This window comes from Haliaeetus albicilla, chromosome 8 (assembly GCF_947461875.1).
Source record: "Haliaeetus albicilla chromosome 8, bHalAlb1.1, whole genome shotgun sequence".
Taxonomy (NCBI): Eukaryota; Metazoa; Chordata; class Aves; order Accipitriformes; family Accipitridae; genus Haliaeetus; species Haliaeetus albicilla.
Window position 1 is genome coordinate 17,454,944 of NC_091490.1, and position 27,448 is coordinate 17,482,391.

At 45.9% G+C, this 27,448-nt stretch overlaps 1 long non-coding RNA gene across 1 annotated transcript; it reads left to right on the top strand.

Moving 5' to 3' along the window:
* Positions 1 to 1,063: 1,063 nt before the first annotated feature.
* LOC138686288 (uncharacterized) lies at positions 1,064 to 27,448 on the top strand. Its single transcript, XR_011325624.1, has 4 exons — positions 1,064 to 1,431; positions 21,072 to 21,113; positions 25,701 to 25,769; positions 27,287 to 27,448. It is a non-coding gene; the product is annotated as an uncharacterized lncRNA (long non-coding RNA).

Below are 27,448 nucleotides of genomic sequence, written 5' to 3' on the forward strand. Positions count from 1 at the left end.
CTCATATGCATGAAAAAGGTGTGTTGAAAATCCAAAAGAACGTGCATTTCTCTATAGCAGTGTTGGTAGACTCTCCCCCATGCCAGTCTCATTTTGTTTATCCAAATTCCAATTATGATTGATAACTGGAAATCTTACTGTCTAGTTCCAAAAATATTGCAAAAGACTAGGAAATGGGGACCTGGGTATTGCAACCATACAGGATATTCAAAATTTCTTGGAGTCTGTGATAATCCATAGCTAAAAGCGATGTAACCTAAGTGTTGTGATAACAGGATTTGTCAGTTTTTCAAACGTAGAGCCTGAATTTAGATATTTATGTTAATAAGTAGTTGTCTAATAAATTGTTCATGGGTTGTTTTTGTCAGGTTGAGCAAGTGTCAATAACTTTCTAGGAAAGGAGAATATCTAGTTTTGGTGCCAAGGTATTATCATCCGTCAACAGTTTGGCATCTGAATTTGTAGTTGTTGACTTTATTCTTTTAAAACTACCCAGAAAATTGTTTTCTGTTGTTCCTTGTTAGGAAAATACATTTCTAACAATTTTTTAAAAAATCATTTCCTCTTCATATTCTCTTCTGTAATCACATCTGCAAGAAAAATGTGAGTTAAGAACATTAATCATTTGGAACCCTTGTGTCTAAGTCTTTGAAGACAAAGTGCTGCTTCTGCTGACTGTGGACTTTTTGCCCAGGGTGGTTTCCTCTTTCCATATAAATCAAAAAACCCCCATACTGTTGTTCTTCCCAAATCAGGTGGGGGCAGGGGGAACCCTCAAGGAACAAATAGCTGTTTTTCATATGCTGTTGCTGCCATAAAAAACAGGCCAGCAACAAAATCTTAAAAGATTTTTGAGAAACAATCTTTAAGCAACATAAATGAAAAACAAAGCCAAGTTCTCCACCTGCCCAAAACTGGGGCAAAACCCCACCCACATCACTTCAAAAACAGATAGGATTCTGCTCTCCGAACGTCCCTTCAGATTAGGAGCGTTTCTTCGGGTTCTGCAGATCAGTTTGTAGGCTTCAGCTGCTGATAACATCAGCTGTCTATAAATGCATCAGATAATAAGATTTATCTTATTAGCAACATTTGTTCATGTCTCAAATTTCTGTGAAGAATATGCAGGTGATGGGCAAAACTGGCTGCTGGGCAAAGCAGGAGGAGGCTGGTTGTGGAATATTGGTGTCTGGTTTTAGGAATGATGATTTTCCAGTCTATCAGATGACATAGAGCATAACTGAGAAGTTTAAGCAACTTCCCCACAGTTACTCATCAGAGACAGATGTTTCACCCTGCACGTGTGAAGCAAGTAGACTAATGTAGATGGAGGAGGTGAATTCCTGCATCTTGCACTACTCGTCTTTCTACTCATCTCTAGGCATCTGTCGTTGTCATCATCTATCCAGTAGGGAAAAGTCTCTCCATCAGGTACGAGCTTTCTTCTCCTACTTGGGAGCAGTATAGGTGCTTGTTCTTTGTAGATAACTTGGTGTAAGAGCTGTGTTAGTGTTATTGCACATAAATATTTTTATTGGCACATAAACCAATAGTGCTGTAGATCAAAAGGAAGCCTGTGTTGGTAAGTAGTATTGGCATGTGGCTGCCATAATATCTGATTATTACCAGATAGTATTGAATAGAGCCCTCCTATCCTTTGCAATGTTTTTGTTAGAAAATCTGGTACTGTCATCCTGTATCAGAGGTAAGGCACTGAAACACAAGTGGGATTTATCTGTCCTGAGAAACTGCATCTTCTGATCCTTCCTGCTGCCTGTGTGAAGGCTCGCCCCTCGCCCAGCTACAGCGTGGGGCCGCTGCTGCTTCGGCAGGGATGGCCCGTGCAGGGGAGGGAATGGCCCAGCTGGATTCCTATTTCTGCTGGCAGCGAGAACGCTGCTGCCAGCCGTCGGGTACAGAAAACAGGAACAATTTTGAGGAACGGGGCCTTGCCCTGTGGGTATGCCTGCTGAGGTGTTTAGATATTGATTCTTGCTGAGAAAACAGCAAGACTGGGCTTTTCGTTGCACTCCTAAGCCAGGAGTGTGTTGCCTGCAAATATAGCAGGGATGTTGGTGTAGGTGAATTGCCTACAGCTATGCAAGAACGTTGTGGACGAGCCAGGACTTCGGCTGACAACTCCTGAGCCCTGCAAGGGCTCCTCTGTCTCTTCGCAAAGCTTCTTCCCATGTAACTTTCCACCTTGGCATGACTAATGCTCCCAATTAAAGTGTACTAACCTCTAGCATTTTAATGTAATAAAATAATAAATTATGTACTTGCCTATCATGTTTCAGGCACCGGGAAGGGTCAAAGAACAGGTGTGGGTGTCTGGGGAGCACTGTATTTGCAGCGCCAGTCATGAGTTATGAATCCCTTGAACTTGCTGTTGTTGGCTGAAGCTGTATCAGGGTACAAGATGTTGCTCTCTGAGACTCCAAAATGAATCCTAGCCCCTGAAGTGGGAAATAAAGCAACATACAACAACTTTCAGAAAGTTGGAACTAACTCCTTTGACTCATTTGGAAAAGGGTCAGAACAGGAACAGCTGTCTGTGCTGGCAGCGTTAGGGGATTAGAGTGCGGCAATTGCGCCTGCTTTTCTCTCCCTAAGTCTGATTCTTGCTTCTGAGGTTTTGTGTGATCGGAGAAGAGAAATGCCATGATTACCTTCTTCGTTTGTCCGCTACATTAACCACTTCAAAAACCAAGGAGAAAAAGATCAGAGAAGGTGATCTGATCCTTTTAGGCATCTGTAGCCATTGAGAACAGTGTTGTTTCAGAGTCCTGGCTAGTAAATGCTTCAGATAGCCTTATGGTGAAGTATGCAGCTGGTGGGAAGAACTGGGGAGATGTAGAAAACATCATGTTATATAGAACCTGCCCACTTGTGTTCCCAGACCAACATCCCTCTTATCCAAACTCTACTAATGTTTAACAGGGTAAAGACAGGTTATTTTTGCTTCATTTTGAAAAAGAAAGCGTCTTTGCCCGCCCCAGCAAGGACTAGTCATACAGAATGAACGCACGAGATCATGCCAAAAACCTTTTAATTTTTTGCTATATATTCAGGCTTACATTCAACTAAAAACATGCCCAAGAACACCTGTGTCCTTGCCATGCAGTAACGCTGTCAAAAGGACTATTACCTTCCACTACACGCTAAAGAAATGCTGTTGTGCCATAAATGTGCACCTGTGCAAGTTGAGCGCTGTAGCATCACATCTGCTTTTGAGAGCGATGCCCCCAGGGCTTTCCATGCCCACAGGATCGCTGCAGTCTTTTGGGGGCTCTGGGTAAGCAAGAGATTTAAAGTCTGCCCAACCACTTGCTGCAAAGGCCATTGTACTGTCCTCCCCGTCCCTGATCATCCATTCCGTGGTTTGGTTTTTGAAGGTGAGACCTGCTCTCATGACCTCTGCAAGCTCTCCCCATCTCCAGAGGAGCTGGGGGTAGGTGCGCTACACAGGGCAATAACAGCTTTAAAATTGACACGTGTCTCTTTGCACTTGCTGCAATTATTTAGAAACCTGCATGTCAAATGACCCACGTTAAGCCAAAGAGCATATTACTAGGGGTGTGCTAACAGCACCAGTGCACTAAACCTCAACTGACAGCCTGACCCAGCACTGTTCTTTAAAAGGGCAGGGCCGAAGCGTTGGAGTTGGAATTCCGCTTTAATTAGGCCATTACCTGACCTTCAAAGCTGTATTTTCTTCCTCCTCTGCATGCTATGTTGGAGGAAGGGCTGCTGGAGAAGACAGGAAGAGCCTATCTGATCGTTATCGGGAGCGGACAAAAGCCATGTGTTGCCTTTTCCTTTTGACGTGTGCAATTAGTTTGGCTCGTGTGGAAGAAAGATGTCAAGGTAAATGGCCATCTCTGTCTTTCCCCTTGATGATCCCTGGCAAGGTCCGTCATTTGCTCCTTATGTGAAAAGCTATTCAATCACCTGTTGACAGTGGTATCCCTCTCATAAAACTTGCAGCATATCCTGACAATACACCACCATTGGATACCTTTGCCCAGGCAGCGCATCAGACGATGGCCTGCCACTACCGTTACTGTTCGGCTGTTTTACAGGCTGAGTGCACTCCAACTCTCCTCATAAAACTTTGTTTGAACTTGGGTGTTTCTACATGTCTTTGCCCCCCCCTTCAAAAGAAGCTTTTGCATTTTTATGGGGATACAAGGATCTTTCTGTCCAGGGCATGTGACATCTGTGGTGCTCATCAGGAGCATGCTGCCATTGCCCCTGCTTCTGAGCAATCAGTTCCCTCCCTCCTGGCGCAGCAGCACCCCACGGCTCTGCCACTTCCTTTGGCCTCCTTGGCAGAGATGTTGCATGTCTCCTGTGTTTGCTCCGACTCAGGCAGGGATCTGTGCTGATGCACTTACCTTTGGAAAATCAGTGAAATCAGTTCCTGCCTGGAACTGCTGTGGGCTGCTGCCAGCGCTCGGCATGTGCAGGGGACAGACACTCCGTGGCTGCGTGTTGCAGGTGACTCCTATGGAAGGCAAAAGACCCGTTTTGTGGGTTTTTTTAATAAATAGATACAAGAATTGGGTGTGTGTGGGGGGGTGTTGTTTGTTTGGTTTTTTTAAAGTTCAGTTTCCTGGATCTACGTAATGCTCTGCTTATGAGAAACAAAGTCAAAAGCAAAGCAATCCAATGCAAATGCTGAGAGGGAGTTCACTTTTAATTCACCTTTTAGGCCAATTGCAACCGTGTTGCTGATAGGTTTTGCCAAGGAAAGGCATTAATCTCGCTCCGTATTCGTATCTCAGAAGTGTGTGCATGTGCCCTTCCACCACTGCTGAAGGGGTGGCCCCTTGCCGCTCCCAGCGTGAACCATGGTCACAAGTCTCCGGTCGTACCCTCTGTCTTGCTGCAGATTTCCTGTGTGGCCACGGGAAAGCTGTTTTAAACTCACGCTATCTCCTTTGCTTTGACCAGAAGTGCTGCTAATCCTTTTCCTTCTTGTGAAGTTGAATGTATGCGAATAGCGACGGTGTCGCGGGCCGGCGGCCGCGAGAGCGCTGTCTGTCCCAGGGCTGTGCGGATGGTTTCTGTTTGTCCCCACTTGGGTGCTGTACCTCAGACACCAGTGCTCCCTGCTGTTTAGGACGCAGTGGAGAATGTTCCAGGGCAAGGTTTGTAAACAGTGTCTTTGTTTGTTTAATCACAGACATTTTGGGTTTTTTCTGTAAGCAATATTTGAAGGGTGACGGAGCAGCAGTCGAGCCCATCGGGGGACAGAAATCAGATTAACGTGTTAGAAAAGGAGGGATATTCAGAGATGAGGATACTGGAAACAGCATTGGATTTTTACGGTGCTATTATACGGTTAAAAAAAGTACTTGGCTCTGTTTTATGAAGGGGAAAGTTGAGGCATGGCAGTACCCGGTGGCTTCCCCAGGGGCACACAGGAGATTTTTTGTTGGCACTAACCCATGGAGGATCTGGCCGACAAGTAACAGAAGTCCCGCGCTGCCGGCGAGCCCGGGGCGCGCGGTGCCTGCGCGGGGCCAGGCCCCGTCCTCACCCGCTCTTCGCCGAGGCCCCGCTCTGGGACCGGGACCAACCCGCGGGCGGCTGCCCACGCCCAGGGGCGGTGACGGGACCCCCGCCCACGTCCAGGGTCGGCGACGGGACCCCCGCCCACGGCAGGCCGCCGCCGGCTCTTGGCGGGGCGCGGGGAGGGGGACGAGGCCGCGGGCAGCCGGGGTGCCGCCTGCGCCCGGGTTAGTGTGGGGGCTGCTCGCCTCTGCCCTCCCCTTCGTAGGGGGTGGCCATTGTACCGTTACGGCGACAGGGCCGGTCATCGGAAAGACCATTCGTGCTTCTTATGGCCCTAACTGCCGCCCAAGGGCCTGCTCTCTAATCCGACGGCGTTCGGAGCGGAACCTGGGGACGGACAGGCTGCCAGGCTCGCTCCTTCTCAGGCTCCGAGCCACTCGCGGGAGGCAGCTACGGGGCTGCGGGCTCAGGAGCCGGGGTCGCGCTGCTCGGCGGGGACAGGCTCGCTGCTCGCGCCCGCCCTGCCCTTCGCCCTTCGCTTCCGAGAGCAGACCGAAGCGGTAAGGGGACGGACACCCTCACCGTCGCCGTTTCGCTTCCTTTAGAGGCTGCCGTACGGCAAAACCGCCACGAAACCCCGGCGGGGGACGACGACGACGACACACACCACACACATAGCCCCGCTGACTCCCCGCGGGGCGGGGGGGCAGCCGCCGGCCCTGCAGCCGCCCAGCGCCGCCACTAGATGGCGCACAAGGAGCGGCAGCGCGGGAAAGCCGCCGCCCGCCCCCGCCCCGCCGGGCCCCGCCGCGCCGCGCGGCCGCCCCGGAGGCGGGGGGAGGGGGCGCCTGCGGCCGCCCCCTGCCAGCCGCCGCCGCCGCCGCCGGCAAAGGCGGCTTTCGGCAGCGGCGGAGGCGGCGCTTCGGGCTGGCAGCGAGGGGCAGGCGGGAACCCCCTCCGGGAGAACGTGCGGGCGTTAGTTTTTCGTTCCCGGCTTGGCCCTCGTTTTGAGCGCGGCGGCTTTCCTGGTGGCTAATTTTAGCGCTAAGTTGAGCCTAATTATTATAATATAATGAAGGGCTGCTTTAAGTTAAATAACGACCCTTGCACTGTATTGATGTGAATGAAGAATTAACCTTAAAAGGTTGCCGTTCTCAGAAAATGGATTGCACGCTCGGTTCTCTCTATTGATTAGTTTAGGTATTTAAAGTGCTGCATTTTATCTCACCCGCCGCCAGGTAAATTTGTCATGAAGATACTTAGAGGAGTAAATTGACGTTGTTTATTTTCCCAAACCTTTTTGGCATATTTCTTGGCTTCTTATTGCACCTTTGAGCTATATAGTATTGTATGAAGAAACGGCGATAACCCTTCCGCTTAAATAAGCGTGACAGTATAACATCTCTGTTCAGCTGAAACGCCAATGAAAGGGATGCTGCAGTGCGAAATGTATATTACACTGCAGCTGATGGAGTGAGGTTAGCAATCCTGAAGAGGTTTTCCAGAGGACTAGAGTCTTCCCGTATTAAATGAACGATGGGAGGGTTTGTCAGAATTTCTGTTTGCTCCAGAAATCGGAGTTCCTTTCTCCTTGGAGCTGCCAGATAACGGGAGCCATCCTAATAATTGCAGAGTACTTCAAGACTGGGTCGTGTTAGGGATTTTGAATGTGACATGTGCAGCTAAGCAAAAAGAGACAGGACACATGCGTGTGTGCTTCTGTATTACAGATCTCTGAGGAAATAATAGGATGATGTAAGGTTTTTAAGTTAAATATGGGCACCTGTTTTCCCTGGTGAAGTTTTTAAACCTTTTAAAATTCTCTCCAAAAGGTACTGCGGAACAGAGGGGATTTTGGGCCGTGATGCTGACAACAGCTGAAAACCCCAGGAAGCGCCCCCAGCTGCGGTTGTGCCCCTGGAGAAGGGCTCTTTCCCCCGCTGGCACCCGGGGAGCAGCCTCAGCACCGCTCGCCCCGGGCTCCCGTTTTCGGGGTTGGGTGACAGCTGTGCCGTGGCGTAGGGTCCCCCGCAGGCTGACCCCGCCGGTGCCTCCCAGGACGGGCTGGGGAGCGCGGGTGCGGGTGCCCCATGTCGGGGAGCGGGAGGTTTGCGGGCACCCGCGGCGGGCGAGCCACGGCAGCGTCCCCGCTCCCCACGCTGGGCCGGGGTCCAGCCACCCTCGTCAGGCTGCACTGCCCAAGGCAGGCGAGGGGCAGCAAGCCTCCGCCAAGGCGGCTCTTCCCACAGCTGTCAGCCTCCGGCACGCTCCCTCAGTTCCCCTCTCTGGTTTCTCAAGTTTACAGATCTGCTTTTGGTCTCTGAGTGAGCGATTGCCACCCCTTTCCTAACCCCGTATCCCGGCCAGCGGTAGGAATACGCACGCCACTTAAATTCCCCAAACAAAATGGAAATGGAAAGTCTTCAGTTTAGTTGAAAAGAACAGCGAATTCTGCTCGCAATCTGTAATGCAATTAGCGTTATTTGACTTGGCAGCCTTCGGAGGGCCTGCGTGGGCTGCAGGCTGCGAGGGCCTGGAATCAGCCTCCGTCTAGGAAGCAGGACTTGGGAGGAACTCTCGGTAATTTTTACATCTGAAGTCTCTCGGTGTTTTTTCTCCCCCGTCTCCTCTTCCCTCCACCCTCGGCATTCGGATGCCGCAGCCGGTCCTTCTACCCAGCTGGGAAGGGGCGAAGGTGGCTGGTCCTCCAGCCCCTGCCCTCCTGTGCACCCCCGCCAGCCCCGTGGGTGTCTGCGTCCCCCCACCCAGCCAAAGGAAAATAATTCTGGGTCAGAACTCACTAAGCCATCTGTGCGTCTGAGGCTAAATTATTTCTTGCAAGGGAAATAGCATTAGGTCGGTGTATCTGGCCTGCTAATTGCTTTAACTGGCTGAAAAGATTTCGGTCTGTTCTTGAACTGTTTGTGCAAACTTAACAGAATAGCGTTACCTTCAGATCCTGCCCCGTCCGCAGCCACAACGTATAAACAAGTCTTTGGGTAAGGAAAGCAGCACAAAGTTTCAAGCTATGCTAGCAGAGGTTATGGGAGACAGGAAGTTATGGGCAAATTGATTTCGCCACTGGGAAACTAGGGATTTTCCCCCCCCCCAAGAAATGACTGTAAAGCATGCTAATGCTATTCAACATTAGTGCATTAAAGTGTGGCCTTATTAATTCAAGACATAAAGGCAACAAAATAAGCTGTTAAATTTAAAATATAATGCATATATAATGAGAAAAAAATGTGTGAAAGCTTTATTCAAATGAAAATGCAGAATTGTTTGAGCTAGTGAAGTATCTTTTGTGCTGACTTATGAGCATATGTAATAGATTTAATTATTAATTTCTCCATTGTTCTATGCACACAGAGAGGGTTCAAGGCACAGTCATTCTCTGGCTTTCATGGATCTAATTTGTATAATTATTGCCTGAATAAAGAAATGCTCTGATTCCTAGCTCACTTTTTTCCTCTCCTAAGTACTACCTCACTGCTGCTTTCTGAAAGGAGAGCACCTGCCAGTTCTTCAGGAATCAGCTGATCACTTCCAGTGATGAGGCATGCTCCTGGTGACGTTCCTTTTCAAGCCTTTTTGTCTAAATGAATTATTGTGCATCCTTTTTAATTTTATTGAACAAATTACATTTGTCAAGGTCTAGCTTTGTAAATAAATAGCTAGAGACACATGGATGCATATTGCTGCTGTTCAAGGTCTCCTGTTCTATTTATGGAAGCCAGATGAATGTGAAACAAAAGAGAAACTTTTCTCTAAAAGCAATTATCTTTCTACATTCCCATCAGTATAATTATATTGCAGGGAATTTTAAGAAGTCATACAAGTAGAATTGAATACTTAAAATCATGGCTGAATCATTATGCAAAAGCTGAGCAGAGCATCTTGCCTCATGCTAACAAAACAGGCCATGGCTGGCTGTTCTCTTACACCTTTACACCTGAAATGTATGTGCGTATTCATCATAAAACCTGAGATCCATGCTATACATGTGAAAAGTATATGTGGGAATAACTACTGAATTCCTCTCAATTTTGAAGTGCTAATATTAATGGGTTGAAATATTTTGTCACTGAGACATTTGAAAGGTCATGGCCCTGCTCTGTGAGTATTTTTAATTATGAGTATTTTATTTGACTTTGGAGATGCATTGTGTTATTAAAACACGGCATCGTCTTTGTTTATAGAAAGGTCTTCCCAGATGGTAAAAGGAATAAGGCCCAGGAATACATAGCAAGGTCCAGACTGCGTTGGTAGAGGAGTCTGGTAAAAATCATTATGTTGACCATGCTTAGAGAAAAAACTTTATGACTTTTTAGGAACCTGCAGTACCGCCATGGTTTGTAAAAATGTCCCGTCATTCTGGAGGGGAGTAGAGTAAGTCTGCCAAGAGAGTAAATTTTTTTGGTCCATTGTCCCATCAAATTTTGAGAGCTTTTCTTGAAAATATAGTTGTCTTTTCCCTTTCATTTGTTGGGAAGATGGTGTCAGACCACGAAAATAAAAATTATGGGGATGTTTTATGGGTGCTCCTATCAGAGCAGAAAGCTCAGCAAAAGCAGCTGCAGAGGTACTTCCTGAGGAGCAGCAAGACCAGGCCTGGCTGAAAGCCTTCTTCCAAAGCAAAGGAAACGGAGCTCCTGCAGCAGGGATCTACTACAGCACAGTTGACCTCTGCTACCTCCTTCCTTTGCAGGGAGGTGCTATAGAGAGGTGAGACTATGATAGTGCAATTAAAACCATTGAACAGTCCTTGTATGAGGAAGGGAAATAAAAGTCGCATGGGATAAGTATATGATGTTTCCAGATTTGAATTTGTAATCTACATGTTTAAGTGTATATTTGCATTTCATACTAGAAGTAGACAGATGTATTCTTTCCAGCTAGATTTTTCCTCTTACCTCTCTCCGTTCCCATTGTTTGCAGGGTTGCCCTCTTTTTCCTTTGCTCTACTGCCCCTTTTTCCCTCTTGCAGCCTTTCTCTATGTCAAACAGGACCATGTAAATTAAACATTTAAAACCCAGCTATGAAAAAATGAGGTATTTAGCCTGACCTTGGCAAACAGCTTTAGCAAGTCAGGAAATGTTCGTAACTCCCCGTGCTATGGCAGACGGCCGTGCAAAGCTGCGTGCTGAGAGGTGCCCATCCCACACGGGACTGACTCCATGCTGCACACCTCCAGCAGCTCCAGCCCGATGTTTTCTTTTCTGTGAAAGCCATTTTGACTGCCATGTGTTTGCATTTATTTCCTTTCCGGCTCCCTATATGACTCATCCACAGCAGGACAGAGGAGCCAGGACAGAGCTGGGCCGCCCGGGAGCTCCTTGCCTCACTTCCCAGCCCTGTTTTGGGCAGCTTTCTGGAAGGCAGTCCCACGGTGAGGAGCCGTTCGCCAGGCTGCAGGAATTAACTCGCCGTGCTCATGGCAGCCAGGCTCGGTGTTGCTTTGCAGGGCAGGAACGTGAGGGCTATCCCCTTCCCGTGCCTTGATGCAAGAGACTGAGATGCTTCTCCCTCTGTAAAGTGATAGAGGCAGCTTTTATTCACTCTGGCTTTGAACCTTGCCGTTCCCTATAGGTTACCCACAAAGCATACTGCCACAGGTCTGCCGCTCCTAGATTTTAGTTCAATCCAAACCTCATCTTTTCTTCTTTTTCCAGAAGTCCCATTGGCGCCAGAGTTTTCTTGCATTCAGCCATGGGCAGCGTTACAGTAAACGCTTTCCTCTCACTTCCTTCTGGGATCCCATGCCAGGGCAGGAGGTATGTTTCCATCTGAGGATCCTCCTTGGGAAAGACACTTATTTCATGGGGGGTTATGCCTGAACCATAATGGTATTTTTAACTGACTTTTGTTTTTTAGTAAATTGTCATCCCCCCTCCAATAATCTGCAAATCTGTTACCAATCAGAATATGATACGTGTCCTCAGCCAGTTTCAGTGGAGCTTATTTCTATTACATCTGGCAGTGTGTCCAGTGGGGGAGAAAAAAGCCTCAACCAGAATTAGCTGCACTGAAATCAGCTGAATTTTGGATGTGTTCAACCTTTTTGGCCAGACTCATTCCGGTTCATGAGAAGTAATTATCTCTTGAGCATCACATTAATATTAAAGATCCATAGGCATTAGCGTTTAGGCAATATACCTTCTTCCCAGCTCCAAAAAAAAAAGATGTGGGATAATTGATCTGAACATGCTCCAAATGCGCATATGTCTTTATTTATGAATTCCAATGTGGATTGTTTGGGAGGATAAGGCGGAATAAGGAAAAGCAGGCAAAAATGTCGAGACCTCTCATCTCCCTGGCCATTTCTGTTAGGAATAGTTATAAGCCGCTGAAAATGAGTTGTGAAAGCTAACAGCATGTTAATAGCGTATGTTACACACACTAAATCCCTTCAACTGGTATTTCTGATTTACGCCTTTCCCTATTTCTTAGATCAGGCAATTCATGGTAGCTGGAGCTTGTGGCTGCCTGTGGCCAGGCTGGTCACTGGAGAGCCAGGTTTGGGCACTGATGGCTCCACTTCCTAAGGCTGGTGTGAAATTGCACCCCAGCTTCTGCCTGCTGAAGGAAAAATTGCCTTTGGAGCACCCAACATGCTGTCTCCTGCAGGGTGTCCATCAGCTGGTGCGCATTGGCTGTGGGGATGCTGGAGTGACCTGTCCTAGACGTGGAGGTGATGGTGGCTGCGCTGTGTCCCAGGACGTGGTGGCTGTACACATAGGAAACCGCAGCCTCAGGTGTTCGGGTACCGCTTGCAGCCAAAGCCGCTTGCAGCCAAAGTGTGGCAGGACCCCACGAAGACGGCAGCACTGCTGGCTTAGGGCTGGGCTTGAGCCACCAGGCACCCCCATGCTGACACACTCCCATACCTTCCACCATGACTGTGACACTTGCATCTATGCTCAGGTATGCTTATGGGTACCTAGATGGTATTGCATCGCTCATCCTTCCACCAGCAGAAAATTCGATTACTCCACACTAGCCAGCAATGTCGTTACATTAAATAGAAGGGGAACTTTTTCCTTACTGAATTTTTTATTGTGTTCAGCTTCACTCAGTAGGGGGAAACAAGTCTATAAAAGTGCCGCTAGCTTGTTTCAACTTATGCACGTGCACCCACCTCATTTTCACGCCCTGGCGAGGGGTGTCAGACGTAGCCTGGCTGCCCCAGCGGTCGTGGACTGGCCCAATTTCCTGCAGAGTGCAGCAAAGGCTGTAGATATCAACTTCAAAGGTAAACAATTACCTTTTATTATCACACATGGCTTTAGCTCTACCAGTTTCAAATAGCACATAATCACAAGTCTGTGATAACATTTACTCCTGATGAGAGAAAATTTACCAAGTACTAAATTGCTGCTGAGATGACGGGAACATGAGCCAGGCAGGAATTAACTCCGATGATGAGTCAGCAGACGTTAATGTCTTGCACCATGCTGGAGACATCTGCTGAGCCGTCCACTGTTGAATCATCTTAAATATTTCTGTGTTATTACCCCTCCAGGAACAAGCATCGAAGAACTTTTGTCTCTCTGTGTTATATATGCATAAGCTATTTTAAAATAAATATATGCAGGCACATAACAAGTGTATGCATTTAGGTATGTAGGTAATTTCAGCCACGGGAAGGATGAGCAACCAGCAACTATTTAAAGTAAAACATGCATGGAAATGCTAATAGCAGTTGCCTACATTTGGTGTTTGGAAAGTGATAGCTTTGCTCAGTCGTGACTCTGACGAGCCTGGGAGAGTGACCTCATGTCCACGCCGTATGCCCCGAACCTTCATGCAGACCAGCCTGGCCAAGCTCTCAAAGTAGGAGCTACAAGTTCACTAAGGGCTCCCCATGTTTTGGAAATTAATCCCTCCAGAACAGCTGCAGGGTGCTGTGTTCAAGTGTATCATCACTTTGGCTTTTTCCAGTTTTTTTTCCCATATGCCCAGAATGTCAATATGCAGTTAGATAAATGTAGTAACTAGGCACAATCAAGAGTATCAGATGAATTCAGTGGAGAGGGGCAAATGCCTTCTTAAATGAGGCATTCCTTTTTCACTGAAGGCCCTGCAACTGTGCCATCATATGCTGTCCTTCTTCTGCTGTGGACCTTCAGCAGATGCTAAAGGCAGTGGTGTGTAACTGGGGGTGCTGGAGGACTGTGCTCTGGACAACGTAATCATTGCACAAAGGAAGAGGCAGAGCTTGTATTTGGTAGATTCTTTGTTGCACTCAGCTTAACTCACTGCGGCAAAACAACTCAGGTTGTTTTAAAGTACATTGTTCTGGCCTTAATTAATTTAAACTTTTGCATACATAGTTATCCAATTGTACGCACATGAGAACTGCAGTAATTCAGTGCACATTGTGCAAAGCTGCATTTTTTGAAACTCCGACTCTCTGAGGCCTGGAGGTCAAAAGTTAATTCTAGTGAGATGTGACAGTTGACCATGTTTGCCAAAAAAAAAAAAAAGTTATTTCAGGCATTCTGCAGTCTGAGTGTCACTGCTCCAACTTGTGTTTTTAAGGTTTCCTCACCCCCTGAATTTTCAGATGCAACTTAAAAAAAACCACCGCCCAACCCACTGAATGTTTTAGAAAGCAGGGCAAGAGCAGGCTTGGCCATTGCAGAGGGGACATGGGAAACACAAGCTGACAGTGGAGCTGGTGCCCCGCAGGTGTGGCCATGGTGCAGTGGGATCGGGCGGCTTCATGGTGCCCATCCTCCCTCTCTTTCTGTTCTCCTCCTCGCTGCCGCTGATCCCGGGCCTAGCCTCTGCTCAGGGCAAGCCCGTGGCTGCTTGCCATCTGATGGAGGTGCCCACCTCTTCCCGGGGCCTGGGGTGGGTGCAGGTGCCTGCCAGTCCCCAATCCTGGACCTGAGGACCTCAGGGCTTCTGAACAGGTTTGATGCTAGATGCTTAAAATAGCTCAAAGGAAATGACGTGAACATCCCCTGCACGCTGGGTTTTGCACTCAAACACTGCTTTTTCCAAAAATTAGCTCCAGCAACTCATCTTGAGGTGCCCTAAAATAACAACTTAGTATTTAATGAACATTAAGGGGGAATTAAATTAATCTAAACAGTAGCTTGGTTTCAGACTTCTCAGTAGTGGCTGCACAAAAGTAAGGCAGTGTTTTTAGACCAAATAAGAAATCCATCCTTTGAGGATTAGTTTACAGTCCTCCAGAATTTTCCACGAGGTTAATAACCAAGTGAAACATCCTAGCGGGAACGATCACGTTCCTGCTACTGCCCAGTCATTAGAGTGGTGTGTCAGGAGGTTTCGAGTAAGTCACAGTCTTTTTCTTCTACCATGGAAGACGGTGCGTCTCCATATTTGAAAAGCTTTCTCCCATTTTCCTTTGCTCGCTGAACTTCTTGGGCACTGTGCATTAACTCTTCTTGAAGTACAAAATGGAGAATACAAGTGCCAGAACATTTTTGTCAATGGTTTCCAAAAACTACGGAATTTCCTGCCCAGCTACATCAGATCAGCCAACAACTTTGTAATTGCTAAAAACAGCCTGTTGATTTTCCTCCCAAGTGTTTCAGCTGGCCTGGCTGAGCTTTCTCTTTTCCACTGTCTTGAGATGTTTCTCTCATTGTGCACTGTGCTGTATTTTTATGGTCAACATATCCTATAGCAAACAATTTCAGGCTGATGGCGGAAGGGAGATTGGATTCAGGTTAGAGATTTGAGCCTGGGATGGGGAGCCAGGAATGCCTCAGTTCCTGGACCAGATCTGCCACTAAATCAGGAATCCACATAAAGCAAAGCCACATGATGAGCAATTGTATAATGATTTGATTTTCTGTGCAGAGGAGGAAGTGAGTGTTTGAATGCGGTTCTCTCCTCGGCATGCCCGCTGCAACCGAAGCCACAGTTACAGGTGGGCCGTGAGCGGGGGGCGGGGAGCAGGTTCCGTCCAAGGGGAGGCTGTGATTCGGGAGGCTGCTGTCTAATTGGGGACCAGGAGTTTTCACCAGAGCGGTACTTGGACTGACATCTCAGTGGTAAATGCAAATAAATTAGTTAAGTACGCCTGTATGAAATTTTCCTGCTGAAAAATTCATTCTATAAAAGCATTTATACTGTATTCTTTATTGTCGGCTAATCCAGCCCAAACTCATTAAATGGCAGTGTGTGGGTTACTCGCTGTCAGTGAAATTATCAAAGGCATTTTTCAGCTGGTGCACTGGGAAAGCATGTGCTTCAATGCCAACTAAAACAATAACGAGGAAATGTTATGATCAGACTTGACCAAATGACCTTTCCCATTTTAGATTAGTTCTTAATTTCAGCGCAAGGGTCATCCTGTGAGAATACTTACAATAAGTCACTGCTCACCTCTCACATGAAAAAGAAGTGACTTATTAGAAATCTCACTGTACTCATTGCAGTTAATGAGATGTGGAAAGCTTTATAATTTGATTTGCTGGACCATATGCTGTAAAGGGATACTGCTGATTTCATTCCTCCACATTTAATTTAAGCAGTATGCAATGGCTTCTTCGTATGGCTACTTATATAATAAAAATTAACTTGAAGTATAAAAAAAATACACCATTGTGGGGTTTATTACTCTATGTGGTTGAGTTTCAAGTGTTTTTCATTGAAACATCTGTAAGTAATGTGTAGGTCTAATTTTAAATCCTGGCAAATATTTTCCGTTTAACATTTGGTTTTACTGACAGGCTTGGAGCGGTGGTTTTCAGAGCTTGTCAGTAACAGATACGTATTTTCAAAGATAAACATTTTTTTAATTGAAGATAACTGTAATTCAATACCTGCTTTTCCTACCCCTCTCGTATTTTAGCAGTTGCAAGCGGCAGCGCGGACACTCGTCCCCTCTCCCTGCAGCCACGGCCACGGCAGCAGCACTGCGGCGGTGCAGGCTGTCCCTCACGGCCAGTCCCAGAGCTGTGCGACTGCGTGGGCCCGCGGGGGCTTGCACAGCATTTGGCAGAGCGAGCGCGGCCCCGTGCATGGGCTCATCGCCCCAAGGGAACGAGGTGACGGAGTCGGGACGTTGTGGACTCCCCGAGGATGTCTCCTTCGGAGATGTCCCTTCAGATATTTTGCAGGGGACGGTCACCTCCGGAGGGTGGATTTGGGCCTCAGCCCCGGGTGGAGCTTGGCCACATGCCGCGACTCAGCAGCACGCGCTCCGCTCTCAGGGCCAAGTGCGCTCGCTTGTACCACAGTGGCTCACCACCAAGGCTTTATTTCAGGTTATTTGATTTTCGACTGCAGACAAAATGAAACAGCTCGAACAGGCAGGCTGGCCTGCACAGCCCATAAAAGCAAAAACCAAGCTGGCTTGTCAGCACACGTCGCGCTGCCCGGCAAGGGCTTGCACGCTCTTCTGGCCATGGTGCTTCGTGTGAGAGCCTGAGCCGTGTCCTGGCTAAAGGCGGTGCTAGAAATACCCGGTGTGAGGCAATGAAAGGTCGGTTTGGAAGCCAAATCTTAAGATTCTTTTCAAACAGAGGTCCTGGAAGGCTAGAAATGTAGGAGAGCCACTGGTTTCACCTGAAAGAAATGCCACAGCATTATTTGCAATTAATGCCACGGTGTCCACAAGCTCTAAATACGAGGTGTGTGTTTTAATCTAACCCATTGGTTAAATTTGAGATCAGGCCGAGAAATCTTGTGAAGTTGCTGCCCATGGGGTGCGCGTTGAGGGAGGCCTTGGCCCTGCGATGTGGCAGGCCTGCAGCAGCTACACAAACGCCATTTTGTGAGGTGCTCGGCAAAGGGGCGGCGCTTGTTTGTGTCCCCCTCGCCCTGTCTCTCCCTCCCTCTACTCTTTACTGTTTCCTCACCACGATTTTAAAAACAACTTTAATTCTGCTTTCAGTGAGAAATAATAATAGTACATTATTTCCCTCAGACCCAGACTGTCATCTTGTTGAACCCTGAACTCCAGCACCAGAAAATTGGGTTTTGGCACGGGGGGATTAGTCGTGGCGAGGATCCGTGGATGCCGGATGCCGGAGGGAGGCCGGCGCGGGGTGCTGTGGTGGCCAGCGGGAGCACAGGGACCTCCGCTGTCACGCAGCGCTGTGCTGAGCTCCCAGGAAAGAGTGTCAGTGTTACCTGAATTTAACGGCTTTACATTCAGAGAGACAAACATGTCTTTGCTACCAAAGACAACCCGTTTCTTTTTCATTTGGAAACTGCCTTTAATGCTTCGCGATGGTCTGTGGTGTGGGTTCAGCGGCTGTACCGAAGGCGTGGGCTCGAGCCAGCCCTCTGTACGTCTTGGGTCTGAGCCTCCTGGGTGGGGACCCTGCCAGGGATCGAATCGTGGGCCCTTCATGCGCAGACCTCCGGATTAAAAAAATAATGGCAAAATCAGGTTTCAATTTTAATATGTCCCTGTTTTCTTTCATCAGAAGTTTTGAAATGCTTCTGAAGAAGCTGGTGATAGTCATAATCTCAGCCACAGTGATTTCTCATAAACATTGAGAGAAACTGCAGCTTTACTGAATATAGCGTCTGTTTTAAATGGCTGGTGGTTCACTTGTTTTTAATATGAGTACAAGCACAGAGGCAAGTAAAATCTAATGAAAGTGCTTAGAAGATTTTGTTTTGATACCCCACAGCAGCCCTGGTTTATACTGAAGGGGGAAAAGATTTCTTTATAGCCAGGCCTGCAGAAGCCAGAAATTTAATCTTGCTCCACAACTTATTTTATTGCATTTTTAATTTTCTCTTGCATTACCCTGACCCTTTTCTATAGCTTTTGACGCCTGATGCTTAATTACTTATCATTAGCAATGTACATGGGGGCCTTCCTGCATATTTATAAATGTGATCATTAGTACATGGGAAGACAAAGACTTCTTTAAGACCATCATTAGTTATTCTGTTTTCATAGAAATGTTCATTAGAGAAACTACCCACCTGGTTAAATAATTATAATTAAGAATTGGTAATCTCCTTTGCATTTTTAACTTGATCTTCAGGACGTGTGTGCATAGCTAAAGAAGCCTTGTCTGGCCATCTTACTATCTTTTCTTTTTGATTTGAATTGTCAAGCAGATTTAAATAGTGTGTTTTGGAACTGTATACCCTAAGAATGATTTATGAAAAGATAGGTTATTAAAAAAAAAAAAAAAAAAAAAGAAAGAAATCAACCCAGCAATTATCTCTGAATTCATTAACTGCGCACTGGCAGCGAGAGGTTATATAAGCCATTTACTGTAATGCACGGTATGGAGCTAAAACAAAATGTCAGTGGAGCCTGATTTCTCTGCCCTATCTGTGGTACTCACTGCAGACAACCAGATTGTGGGAGAACACTTGCAGAAAGGTATCATTTCCATGTCACGGTATGGTATTACTTGGAAATGCCAACAATAAATGCAATGGTGTCAGTACTCCTGCTCCCAGCCATTGCCGGGAGCTGGTGGGAAACCCATTCGAAATGCGTGCACGTGCCTGTCTGCTGCGAGGCTGCAGGGAAGGGAGAGCATCGCCCCCCCATGCCCACGGCGGCTGGCACAGGGAGGGCTCACCTCTGATAAACCACAGCGACGGGAAGAGCTTGTCAGTAGCATAAATATCATCTGTAAACAATTAAGCAGCTACTGCTCATTCAGGGCAGTTTTGAGAAGCAAAGGAAGTCTGCAATCAGTTATATCTCCAATTACCATAAAAATATATTAGCCATTCATTCATTTATTAATGATTCATCAGTTAACCACACATAATGAGCAAATAATTAGCAATGCTGTACGGTTGCCAAAATTGAAGAAGTGTTGGCATTTTAAAGATGAAAGGTTGCATTTATGTAAAAAGTCGGGTGGTGATAAAGTTAATACAGAAGATAATTATAAAAGTGGCTGTCCTATTTTAGAGGCTGAGGTCCCACAAAACTTGCCTAATTGAACTGAAATTAATATTCTTCAAAAGCACACATGTTACTGCATACTAGCTGCTGCATTTACTCGGAGATCTCCCTTCAGTAAGGTACGTCGCACAATACAAGTTAATAAAATGCCAGACAGCAAGACTGCGTTCTTTGTTTGCTCGGTTCAGGGCCTTGTGGAAAACAATAAATTGCATTCATGTCAGCCGAGGCCCATCCCTTTGCTAATTACCGTTTGGTGCTGAAATGACTTCTGTGAAATTGGGAGCATGAAGAAACACACAGCCATACAAGGGAGGCTTTTCAGACTACGGCAGTAAATGTGAGATAGGCCTTAGGCGCACAGATGTTAAAACAGTGAATTCCCCTACAGATTACACTAATGGAAACCCTGTCAGGGTAAGTCAAATCCGGGGTCTGCGGTCAAAATCTAATTAATGTTCCTGTACTTAAAAAGAATATGAATGCCTGGAGGTGATGAAGAACGTATAAGAAACTTGCTTGTTTGTAAAATTGCTCGTGCGGATGGCAAGCGCTGCTGAGCCCTTCCTTACGAGGTAACACCTGCTGGAGGAGCTGCTGACGCCACTTGGTGCAGCTCTGTGGGCACTGGGCTCAACCCCTCTTGGAAGTCCTGCACGAAAATGGCTGTTTGCACCTGGGCCACCTCCCCGGTGGGCAGTCGTTGCTGTCATTAAACACCCCCTCTTCGTTCGGCACAGCCGAGCGGTGTCGGCATCGCTGTTTAGGAAGTACTTGTAGCTGAAGATGTAAGAAAGGGCCAGCTCCTCTTTGTGCAAAAGCAAAGGCTTGCCCATCTAGGTTGAGCTTGAGGACACTGCTGGGGCTCTTGCGGCGCTTTCACAGCTGCACTGTGCATGGCCTGTGCAATAACAGAGGAAATGAATTTATAATGCAACAATCTCTTGGTTTTCACAAGCACAAAAATTCCTCTAAATACTTAAAATAACACTCAGAGTGGGACAGACCTTAAATTTTGAATAAATGAAACCCTAATCCAGTGTGTTGCTGAAACAAGCTTGTTATTAAAGAAATAAATTTGAAACAGCAAGTGGTTTGAGAATTTTGGATTTAATTATTTAAATCTACTTAAGATAACTCTCTAGCACTGTGTTTGGGTTTCCTGTTGAGAGCATGTTTTCCAGGAAAGGTATCCCACCCAGTGCCTTGGAAATATTAACTTTCTCATGCAACAGTGGTTTAAGCAGTAGAGACAAATAATTATTATTATAATAAAGCAAGATATTGTATGGCAACATGGTGATATTTCCTGGATGCAGCCTGTCATGAAAACTGCACAGAGCTGTTTGGGGGTTTGGAGAGACCACCACTCTCCTTGGCTAAATGGCACACGTAATACAGCTCCAAATGCTCTTCAGGTAAGACAGAGAGTAGTTCCCTTAGTAGTGTTACAGAACAAGCCACGACCAACAGTACCTGAACCAGCAGGTTTGCAAATGTAAGCTAATTTAAGGTATTATATGTTATTTAATAGATAAATATTGGGAATCGGTCTTTGTTCATTGCTGATTGCTATACTTTAATTAAAATCTACTCTTTCATCTTTAGGATATAAGATTGTCTCCTAACGTGGCATAAATCAAGAAGGCAATAAATCTGTCTTTTCTTTTGCAGGGCCATAACAGGAGCTTCCAGGATCCTGGGTCTGCGTTTAGGGTAAGAATCAGACAAATGTATTCAAGATGACCCTGATCTGCACAAAACCCAGCAGAGCGGCAAGAAGTGGGGAGGCGTTCCTTGTGCCCAGCCACAACCCAGGCATGGGGGAAGTCGACTTGTCCCGCAGCCAGGAGTGAGCAGGGGAGAAAACTCTGGCTCTGAGTCATGTTTCCTTCCCCTGGGCTCGTGCTGGGACAGAGGGACATGAGTGCTCTGTGTGCCAGCTCAGCCTCGCCACTTGGCTTGGCTGCTGCAGGGCAAGCATGCTGTACGTATGCTGTGAAGAACAGGGATGGTGGTTTTGTGTTTGAATATCTTCACAAGTAATCATTTATGTCTTCAAAGCAGGGTGCTCATCTTTTAACCATTTTCTTTCAATATGTTCTCTCTGTGTTGCCTGTATTTACAATACAGCTCTTGCAGGGTGGTTACATGCTAGTTTGGGGGGCCAGGCTCTGTTGCTGAGTATTGCCAGCACTCACTCTGTCAGTCATGTTGGCCACTGTGGCTCAAGTGCCACCCACCATCACAGGGATGAAGCCTTTCAGCTTTCCTGATGCTACTGAGGTTGCATTGATGTAACCAAATTTGTCCCTTCTGTCATGCATAAGGGTGGGATCTTACGGAGTGTTCAGCTTTCTAGCCAAAATGTGTGGGGACAAAAAAAGGCAAATCCAGACTTTCAAATAATCTAATTAAATGGTTCAGTTACTACTCACGGGTCTAATGGTCAACACAGCTGTGTCATCATCTGAATCCAACAACACCAACTGACAAGAGCTGGTGCTCAGTTCAGCACTGAGTTGTCTAAAATTCACAACATGTGTAAAGATGGCATTCAACCAAAACCCAAAAGATTTGCCTGGTTGTCCTCATTCAAGCACGCTCACCGACTTACCTTGTGATTATTAGCAATATTTTCGTTTATAAATAGTTTTTTATTTTCAAGAAAAGGTAGTCCTGCAAATACTTATTTCTTAAGAAATAATGTCTATGATTATGTGTTACATGAGGCAGATGTTGGTTTAAAGCTTAGTTCTTGCTTGAGATATCTTTCAGTCCACTGAAAGGGGTTGATTAGTGTCCCCTAGCTGAACCATTTTTTTTCCTGCGGTTGCTTTGACCCACTGATTTAATTAAGGTCTAATAAAGAGAGGGCTGAAAGATTGTTAAAAATCCATTTTGTTTTTTTTTTTCACGGATCTGACCTATGCTAGTCTGTCAGTGCATTTTTGACTCACACATGCCCTCTTTAATAAGTAAGCACACTGATACGGAGGCGGTCTTCCTTGGAGCCAGTAGTTTTTTTCCCTGAATGGTAGATCAGATTTAATTTTGGTTTTAACAAGAACAAATGCATTTCTGGAGACCTTTTATTTTAGTGAAAATACATAATGAAAAAATAACCAAAGCAAGTCACAGTATCAAAAGGAAAGACCTTAGAAAGCTTAGCGGTGACCCTTTCTTTCTCTGTTTCCTTCCCCATCCTCCTCTTGCCAGTGGAGAAAGAGGAAGAGAAATGAAAACTCTGGTTTTGCTTTCCAATTAAGTAACAAGAATGACTGGACGTTTATGAAACATGGAGGGTTATTCATTGAAAATGCTTGCTGCTTTTCAACTTTGTGTCTTGCCTAGGTCAGTGTTAATGCTCCAAAAAATACTTCACGCTACTTGTCATATTGCCAACCTCCCCTTTTCCTTTCCCTTCTCCTCCCACCAGCTCTGCAGTTTGCTGGTCTAGGGTGAGAAGAGCTTTTCTCAGCATGCTAATTTTGCCGCTGAGCAGCCTCATCTGTATCTTGTAAAAGGGAGATTACCACCAATGTGCACCCTTTCCAACACTTTGCTTCTGCAGTAGGAGAGGCCTTCTGGTACTGGGGTTCCCGGTGCTATCCTGGCTGTGCCAGGACTGCGATGATGGTCTTCAGAAGAATAAAAAAGGGAAAAAAGCCCCAGCTGCAACTTCAAGGAATGGCTTTAACGTGCTATTCGTGGCTTGAAAGAACAGCATTGCTATCCACAGTGGCAGTTTGTGACTGTGAACCTTCTTAGATGGCTCTCATGCTCAGATTTCTGTGCTGCAGCTTGTTAGCAGGAGAGCTGCCTGCAGGGATGCAGCAGGTTTGCAGTGTGGCAGGATGTGCACTAAAATAAAAATCCAGTTAGTGGTGGTGTGATCCCAGTGCTGGCTGGGCACTGGCAATCAAACCTGGATGAAAATAAGCCACCTGGACTTTGGGACTCCTGGGATGTGACATACCACTTGCTGAGGGCCATCCCTGCCCAGGAAAACACTAAAACAGGTGTATAAATCCTACTGCGTTCAATGGGATTTAGGCACCTGCTTAAAGTTAAGTGCTTGTTTAGAGAGTTTCCTGAACGAAAGCCTGACAATTGTGCCCAAGAGTAACTTTGAAATTAGTTTTAATTTGCTCATCATAACCAGCTGTCATGAGTCTGTGTAAAAAGGGTTTGATTTTGGAAAGATGAAAGACTTCCCAGGCCCTTGGCTTTTGTGTAAGCACCCTTTCCGGATGCCCAGCGCCCTGCTGAGCTGAAGCAGCCCTGCTCAGCCCTGCTTTTATTCTGGGCTGCTCCGTGGTCCCGCTGGGGCTACGGTGCCAGCCTGGCACTCTGCAAAACAAACTGCCCTGCCAGCAACTGAAACCGCCCGACTGCGCCTCACCAGCCATATCCCACTTGAGGCAATCTCTGCAGGCTACAACAGAGGAAGAGAAAGTCCCCGCTTTATTTAGTAGTATATTTAGTGCAAAGGAAAGTTAGGGGAGCAAGCAAGGGGGGGAAGGAGATTTGTGTCCAAGTGGAAGAGTCAGCTGGACCTCCCACTCGGAAACGTAGCAGGCATCAAGTCCTTTTGTGTCACAGGAGTTGGAAAGCTTCAAGAGCTTTTTCTTTTAGGATTTGTTTTTTCTTCCTTTATAACCCCTGCTTTCTTACAACAGAGTTTCAGGGTAAACTTGAAAATAAAACTACCATTACACTTACAGCAACCAGTCTCAAAGGAAAAACAAAATCCAACAAACTCAGATGAATTCTGTATGTGCACATGTTTACATGCATCATCTACTTAAGGCAAGCAGGACTGCATCCATGTAGCTAAGAGTTATTTTATTTTTTTGCTGAAATACATGGTTAATTAGTCAATGGATGATACCACTGTCGTGTAGCTCTTGGAAAGACTAAATTTGCAATTAAAACATTTTAAAGGCTTTCTTTTGTAGAGTTCTTAGGTAATTAAGCTGAAGTGCATGTACATTTCCATACATAAATGTACTGGAGCAGTGGTAGCTGATGTAGTAGTTAAGGTCAGGTAGAAACCAGCCTTGCATTTAGAGTCTTTTTTCCAGTACCTCACACAAAACGTCCCTAAATCTAAATTAATCTTCCAGAAATGTATGGGAAATTTGGTTTATGAGGGGAAAAAAAGGTCTTGCATTATTACCATAGTCTATCAGTCTTCCCTCAGCGTGACTCCATTCATTTAGCAATGCGTGGCGCTTCAGCGTTGCCACGATTGAACTTCAGAAGACTTTTGCTAGAATAAAGCATATCACGGGAGCGGTCACATTGGGGTGCCCTCACCAAGGCAGGAGCAGGGGCTCAGCCCTGCGTGGCTGCATCCAGGAGGGCTGGGGGCAGATGTAGGGGAAGCCTTTCTGGCCCACAAGAAGGGACTTGGGGACAGCACGGTGCTCAAGGTGGCTGCGACAAACCTGGGAGCAAACCCGGCTCCGCTGCTGTGTCCTGCTGCAGTGCTGCTGTGTCCTGCTGCAGTGCTGCTGTGACCTGCTCCCCTCCCCAAAAACCCCTGCTCCGGGCTGCAGCTTCCCTCTCCGCCTCCAGAAGCTGTTCCCTCCCTTGCACTCTTGGTTCCTCTCCTCCTTGCCAAGTACACTGACTCCAGCCTGATCTGAAAGTTAATTTTAACAAATAACATCTTGGGCCGAGCCAAGTTAGGATCTGGAGATAGGACACGCTGCGGGAAGGGAGCAGGGTGGGGGGATGTAAGAGAGCATGAACGCTCAGCCTTGTAATATGTGTGAGAGCTGATGCTCTCTGAGCAATCGAGTGCTTATTATTATTTCTCTTGGATAGGTCACCTGGGAGTGGAGGAATTTTTCATTTTAAATTAAAAAGAAATCTTTTATAATGCTCATTTCTGAAAGGAAAAAAAAACCACCTCATCATGGAAGCAATTAGATGGAGGACACATTGAAAGGAGTGATTAGTTGTTAATTTTTGAGCTGTTGGCCCTGACAGAGGGGTTTTTTGTCAAGGTTTTTTTTTTTTTTAAAGGTGTCTTTCATATGCCTATAGTCCAAGGTTACTTCTCATTCAATAGCAATTACCATATGTCCATTACATGCTGGAGACTGCTTGAGGTGGATGCAGTGGTCCCCATCAGAGTGTGTGCCAAGTCGAAATGCCAGCAGCTGTGTGAGCCACAGGATAATTGTTCCTATCTGCTCCTTCTCTTTTCCAAGTCCCAGTAAATGTTCTAGGGAGTAACTTCCCCCTTCCTTGATGCAACCTGAAAGTGCAGCCCTCTGGTTTGCATTTCAGGTTCCAAGTCAGCCGTGTCAAGATTTGAACAAGAATCAAGGAGGATAATGGGTCAGATGTAATTAAGAGGTAAAACTACTGGTGAAATAGCTACACATTTAGGTTTTCTTTCTTTCTGCCCATCAGATTACAAACCTCAGTCCCACTACCACTTAAAAAACCTAATCTGTAACTGTGAACCCTGTATAACTGCTTTATTGTATCAGATGGAAACCAACTAACCAGACACCACAATACAAAAAATAAGCACATTGTACCTCAGAAAAATATGGGGCTGAAAACACAGAAAAAAATGCAGTCTTGTTAAAATATGGACATGGTCCAGTAATGGAATGAGTAGGGAAACTTGAATGGATCAGAGTCAAAAACCACTCTGCTTAATTCTTGGGGTTTTTTATTCACCATTCAGCTTACATCAGTGTTAACATCTACTGAGAAATGCAGCCATTTACAATTTGCAGTTCAATGTGTTACTTTAATTAGTATGAAAATTAAAGGGCAACTATAGGCCAATGTGAATGATTATGGAAATACATGTGCATCACATGCAATGCTCTCATTTAATTAATCGTCTTGTAAACTATATCGAGCACTTTAAGTCAGTTGCTGAGTATAACAACTCTATTTTAAATAACCACTTAATACTTAACAGGATGTGGAGAAAACACTATAGCACACGACTGCTTCTCAAGTTTCAGTGTCTGAGATTTTTTAAAGCTGACCCAAGTCAACCCAAAGAATGTTTAACACCCCGTGTCTGAACACAAGAAACTCTGTGATGTACAGACATTCAATTACATTTTTTAAAAAGTGAGAAACATTTTGTAAAATAGTGACTTTAGAAAACTAATTGGCAGCAGCAAACTTGAGAGTGAAGGCCAAAGCTAGAGGGGACCTTTTACTACAGTAACTCTAGTCAAGGAAAATGAAAATAAAGGCATCTTTGTTTCTCAGTCAAATTAGCTGATTAAGAAATAAAACATTTTAACATGCTTTAAATGCAGCATTAATTATTTATATGAAAAAAATTAAAGCCAGGTTCCATGAATTACACTTTGTGTGTGTGAATTGAACATTACGGGAATAGTAATCCTTTTACATTCATGCCTTACTTCATTAGGCAAAACTAAATATTAAGGGCTCTATTCATTCAAAAAATTCTTATGCATTCAGGTCACACCTTTTCTATGGCCTTTTTTTTTTTAAGAGTACACTTTACAGCACTGATTTTTAAATATGATTCAGAAAAAGCAATCTGCTGCTACAGGATGGGCTCTAGTAAACGGATGTGTTTAGAGAAGGACCAAGATACAGTGGTGGGTCTTGCCTGTCATCAGTGAAAAGGCCCAGAGTAAGTCGTATTGTATGGTCTCAAAGCTGGTGTAATAACACAGAAAATCAAATGCATTACCAGTAGGGAAGCTCTGAACTCTGTGAACCCTTTTTCCTGTAGATTGATTAGTAAATAATTTTTCCCCCTCATTGATTGTTTCCAATGACTGGGCAGTGCTTTATTCAGGTGAATGAAGAACAGAGGTTATTTACTCAGGCAGGTGTGTTCAGGGATGTACTTTTCTATTTTCCAGATATGCCCATTTTAGGAATGGTGTGTCCCATGCTCAGTTCCTCAGGAGGAAGGTCCATCTGCTCAAGCTGTATTGATCTGTGGGATGTGGTTAAACATTTGCTGGCACTGAGGCTGGGATCATGGAAGTCACTTGTCTGCTCTTTGAATGCAGACCCATGAC